This window comes from Mizuhopecten yessoensis, unplaced genomic scaffold (genome assembly GCF_002113885.1).
Source record: "Mizuhopecten yessoensis strain PY_sf001 unplaced genomic scaffold, ASM211388v2 scaffold4837, whole genome shotgun sequence".
NCBI lineage: Eukaryota > Metazoa > Mollusca > Bivalvia > Pectinida > Pectinidae > Mizuhopecten > Mizuhopecten yessoensis.
In genome coordinates this window covers 77,948-83,991 of record NW_018405746.1, presented here as the reverse complement: position 1 = coordinate 83,991, position 6,044 = coordinate 77,948, and the positions used below count along the sequence as shown (strand labels likewise).

At 31.8% G+C, this 6,044-nt stretch overlaps 1 long non-coding RNA gene across 1 annotated transcript; it reads left to right on the top strand.

The window, feature by feature from the left end:
• The first annotated feature begins 6 nt into the window (after nt 1-6).
• On the top strand, nt 7-4,193 carry LOC110449877. Its single transcript, XR_002462909.1, has 2 exons — nt 7-2,274; nt 2,586-4,193. It is a non-coding gene; the product is annotated as an uncharacterized LOC110449877 (long non-coding RNA).
• The last annotated feature ends 1,851 nt before the right edge of the window (nt 4,194-6,044 follow it).

Sequence of the window (6,044 nt, the reverse complement as noted above, 5' to 3'; positions counted from 1 at the left end):
CCATTCCATGCCGAATTTGACATCACATTGGTATAATATAATGAAAGAGACAAAATGCCAGGGCTGTGTGTGGCGAGTGCTGCAACACGTCTGCTAGCGACCATGTAAATTTCTGGAGTGATGCTTTTGAAAAATAGCAGCTATCTTGAAAAGGAGGCTGACCACTGGTCAGTGCTCGCTGATTGGCTGCCTGAGACAAACATATAAGTAGTAGCCCTCCTGCAGTAAAACTAAAGGGGGACCGAATGCATTTACTGGGTAAGATAGAAACCTTCCCAATGCCTGGCAGATGACTCCCTCCTCCCTGAATTAATACACTATATTGTATCTGCTCATTATTGAGCTAATGGAAAATGGGTACTTCTTTTGTCTTATTTGTTTTCTCATAGTTAGAGTATCCCAATACATTTTGAATGATTAAATATAATATTTTCAATACTGAAGATAAAACTTGTTCATCTGTGGAATATACAAATTCTGTGTAAATGAAGATAATTCTGTTCTGAGTGTCAAATTTTCACATTTTAAGGATTATAGCTGTGCATATATAACAGGGTTTGATTGTACGTGGACCATGTAATTTCATTTCATTTCTTACAGTTTTATATTTTACAGCAAGTCTTGTATAAATTGAACACCAGGACTAGTGCTGCCATTCCATATTAAAAAATAGTAGGTTATGCTTTTGATATATCTTCTCTGTACCAAAGGAATAAGTCACTTGATTAAAACCTAACCAATGGTTGATACCTGTCCTTATAGATAGAGTTACATCAAACTCCAAGGCTATGACATTTATACTGTTAATGCTGCCACAGTATTTCTGTTTTCTAGTATCAAAGATATCAAAGGTATACAATAGGAATCAATAATAGCATTGTTTCATCTGCAAGATGGCACGTACAACAGAGCCTTCAATTTTGTCATGACATATTCGTAGTGACAAAATCATGGGACTTCTGAGATGCTTCCATTCAGAGTAGACAGGTTTTGGGATATGTCGGTTAAGTGAGCAAAGATATTTGATATTTTTTTCCCTTATATTTTATGAGATAGGTTCTTATTACATGAACATGTATTCAGAGGGACCTATACCCGTAGTTGAAAATCTGGTTTATACAAAATTCCAGATTATACAGGGTTCAGTGTAGACAAGTCGTTTACTGTAGTTTATCACCCACCACCCATTTTTGTTTTGCTAATATGAGATATAAAAAAGCACACACAAGCTCACATTATTACAAGTTTAATGTTTTTTCCTCCTTATAAATTGTTGTATTGTATTGATACACAGTAGTTTTCGGTCATTTCATCATTACTTATCAGATTGTTTTCTGGAAATGGTAAGGGCATTTTTAAGCTCTATTACCTGGTATGTTGAGATTGCCTGCTTTTTGTAGCTGGTGTAATTTTCTAGATTTTTTTTTAAAAATGTGCCTTAGAAATATTAAGTAATTATAATTTATTTATTTTGATATGATTAATTTGTAGAGAATTGCTTTAGACTACTTTATTTTGAAATTGCAAATACTTTCGATATTTATTAATATTTATTTGAAACAGGAAAGAATAGTTTGTGGAACACTTCAATTTTGCTACATCTTTGTATGAAACAGTTTAGTTTTTAATGTGTGTTTCAATTATGACTATACCAGGCTTAGTTTTTTTCTTGGAAAAAAATAGTCTGTAAGGTTGCTAGTAAAAGGAATTTACTATAAATACCTCCAATAAAAAAGCTGAATTGTCCACTATAAGAGCGGAAATATAGTAGGTAATTAAACAGGGAGATCTGTTAAAAATAGAAATTGCTCAAAAAATGGAAATTAGGTTTGATGAAGAATGATGGTGCCAAGTGGTATTATATTGAGGCTTTACTGTATAAAGTAAAAAAAAGGGAAGGAGTGGCGTTATACTGAGGTTTTACTGTATAAAGTAAGAAAGGGAAAGAGTGCGTTATACTGAGGTTTTACTGTATAAAGTGAGAAAGGGAAAGAGAGGCATTATACTGAGGCTTTACTGTATAAAGTAAGAAAGGGAAGGAGTGGCATTATACTGAGGTTTTACTGTATAAAGTAAGAAAGGGAAAGGGTGGCGTTATACTGAGGTTTTCCTGTATAAAGTAAGAAAGGGAAAGAGAGGCGTTATGCTGAGGTTTTACTGTATAAAGTGAGAAAGAATGGCATTATATTTAGGTTTTACTGTATAAAGTGAGAAAGAATGGCATTATATTTAGGTTTTACTGTATAAAGTGAGAAAGAATGGCATTATATTGAGGTTTTACTGTATAAAGTGAGAAAGAATGGCATTATATTTAGGTTTTACTGTATAAAGTGAGAAAGGGAAAGAGTGGCGCTATACTGAGGTTATACTGTATAAAGAAAGAAAGGGAAAGAGTGGCGCTATACTGAGGTTATACTGTATGAAGAAAGAAAGGGAAAGAGTGGCGTTATACTGAGGTTATACTGTATAAAGAAAGAAAGGGAAAGAGTGGCGTTATGCTGAGGTTTTACTGTATAAAGTGAGAAAGAATGGCATTATATTTAGGTTTTACTGTATAAAGTGAGAAAGAATGGCATTATATTGAGGTTTTACTGTATAAAGTCAGAGGGAAAGGGGGTGTTAAATTGAAGTTTTAATCTATAAAGGATGGAAGGAGTGGAATTAAATAAGGGTTCTAATGTATGTAAAATGTCCGGAGGGCATTATAAGAAAGTTTTACTGTAAAAAGTAGAAAGAGATAGATATTAAATACAGAGACCTGACTTTAAGGACATCATATATTAAATGATTCGTGTTTTATGATGGCCTTACCATCACCGTCATATACAACAAAAGGATTCAGTCCTGTTTAATGTCGGTATAGGCAGGATTCATTGTACCAAAGTTATATTGTATAGTGTTTGAATTATCTTAATACGAGAATCATATTGTATGGAAGTTTTATAGACAGAGTGACAGCAGAGTCATGTTTGTATTTACTTGACTAATTTATATGTAGCTTTTTGTAATAAATAAAAAAGATATAAACAGATCTACAAGAATTACTTTGTAAAATAAACGGTTCATTCGTTACAATTAGGTTGGTGTTTTCTAGGTTTCTGTTGTGTTTAAGGATGTTAGTTCACATAAAGTTCAACACTAACATATTGTGAAAGGCTCGTCTCTACAACCAGAATGTTAGGCTAGTGATGTCACTACCTTTGATGTGGCTAGCATGGTCCAACCTCTATTGAAGTGTTTAACATATCTTCAGAAAAATTTCATGTGTAATCAATAACTTAATAACAATAGGTACAAGAATTGAAAATACAAAACTTAAAACAAATCAAAATGTTTTACTAGTATAATATAATATTATATTAGTCTGATGAATTAAACGTGCACAGGTTCTAACAGATTAATTACGAGCCAATGTTTGGATATCATGTCATGATTTGAATTAGTTCTCATCGAATAAAGCATTGAAAACATACTCCAGTTACAGTTGTCCCACTAATACAGTTGTCCCACTATCTGGTCAGTGTGTTGAGAGACTGATTTCTCATTTTCTATTCCTGACCAGTAAGTTAGCTTTTGAATTAATTAAGCCAATTTTCCTGGGTCATTTCATGTCTGGATTGACAGGTGTTCACTACATATCTCTCTTGGCGAATGGATGTGGTTCTGTTTTACCATTAAATGGATATACTGTACTAGATTTCTTTATATTCTGTACTATCAAGCTTTGCATTAATGAGGTAAAATTAACTGCTGTAATGTAGAAAAATTGATTATTTTGTGTATAACATTTACTTGGCTTCTAAGGAATGAATGCGGAATGTAAAAAATATATTTTATTGAAGACACAACTGTTTTGAAGTTGGACCTGTTGTACTATGTGTTAAAGTTCTTTGTGAATTTTACATCTGTATAAATTTATAAATCTCCATGCAGAAATGTGTTGGTTAAGGTTGAATAAATATTGTGAAATCCTGCTAGTATTTACCATATAATTTTGTATTTATAAAAATACTGTATAAATATCTTGTTTTGTAAATAATATTTGTAAGAATATTTTTAATAGTGATATACATTATAACATGCTCTATATATTTACGAAATATTTGCTGTCCATCTCTTGTGTTCTTGTGATGTGGCCGCTCCAGTCACACGTGATGCCATCAGTAACATTAATAAATAGGATTTCAAACAAACCAATGTGTCGAGTTGTTAGAAAACATACCTGGCTTAGATAAAGGAATTTCAAAGAATCAGAAGACTGATCAGATTTTTTTTATCCTTGATTGTGTTTTAGAACACATTTCCGTATTGTTCTTAATATCTTTTATATGAAGAGTTATCTCTCATGTCAATCATTATTTTGTTACCTTCCTTCTTTAAATTTGTGTTATATGCAAATGAGTTTGTACCATGTGCTGGAAATTTCTGCAGGGCTTTATATGCATGTATTATCAAGATGAGCATTTTTACAGAACCAAGTGGTTGCAGACAATTGGTAGTGTATTAAATATAAACTCAAAATATGTAAATATAAAAACAAAATCAACCAAAATTTTTTTAAATACAAACTCACTCTAATGGTTATGATTCTGAACCTTTACAGATGGGAGTTTTGAATTGTGTTATGATTAGATCAATGTAATTATCAAATTAAAATTCATAATTAAAAATGAAAATATTCTATACATATGTAAATGAATCATTAAAATGATGAAAGTACCGAAATGTATCTATTGTAAACAAGACAAAAATTTGAAATGTGTTCTGGTAAGGTTATGCCCAACCCAGGATTAATTTTGGATTATACTTTTGAAAACAATTTAATATGTGGTACAACTCATTTGCATATTACACAATTTTTCTGCAAAGGCAGAACTATAATTATTTTTCAAAAATACATACCGCAATCCCTATAATTTCTTTAAAGCCTGAATTGAGGTGGTTAAATTTCATTAATACCTTTGGGGAAATATTCTATTGGTGGTACTATCTTATTTGCATATTTTGCTACATTATATAGGGGGAGATAAGTATATATAATATGTTGAAGATATTTTTTTCACTAATAACTTCATATGTGAATGGAATTAGATTAAGTCTAAGTCTGTGATTTGTGGCTACAAGCCATTTGCATAATACTGGAATTTTGAAAAAACATCTGCTGACATTTTACAAAAACTTGTTACAGTACCGTATTTGACCGCAAATAAGCACCCTTCCCACTCTGGCAAATGTCCTGGGAACAGGATGGGTGCCTGCAATTAAGCCCCCTTCCTAATTTTGTCTCCATCTTAAAAACAAAATGTGCGTCAATTTTTGTCTCCGACACAAGCAAATTAGCTAAATGGATGCAAAAAAACATTAACCCAAGTTAAAATACCACAGATAACTTTGTTTCTGAATTAGGCACAATAGTAAATAGCACAAAGTTACATTGTGTGTACTCTTTACCGAGTACTGTGATTCTGGGTTGTTTTTTTTATAAAGAATTATGTATTCATGAGTGAATTAAAAAATGAATATTATACCACATGATTATGGAATATGATGTAAACATAACAAAATATCGAGATATCTAGATGGCTTACTCAAAAAAAAAACATTGTTCTGTTGCTGAAAGAACACCATGCTTTCTTTTTTTAATCGGTTGTGTATTTTGCAGATTTCAATGTAAAATGAAACATTTTGCTTGTACCAAATCCATTATATGTATAGTCTGTATTGAAGTTGCAAATTTAGAATACATTTATGAGTTATTACAGAGGTAAAATCGTTTTCAAATCGATAATTTCTTTCATATCAAATCTTTTTGTCAATGTCAGTTCGATCATATTCATATTATGTAAGATAACAATGACACCAAAACAGTTTTACAGGGAAACAATCCTTTGATTTTACAAACTTTTAAATTTGCATATTTAGTCGGGGCATGGAAGTCTAGTGGTAGGACGCCGGGCTCGTGGGTTCGAGTCATGTCACGTCATGGCACACTGCTGTAAATGATTATCTGGTTGGGCATTGTTTGAATTGTTGAATGATAGCTG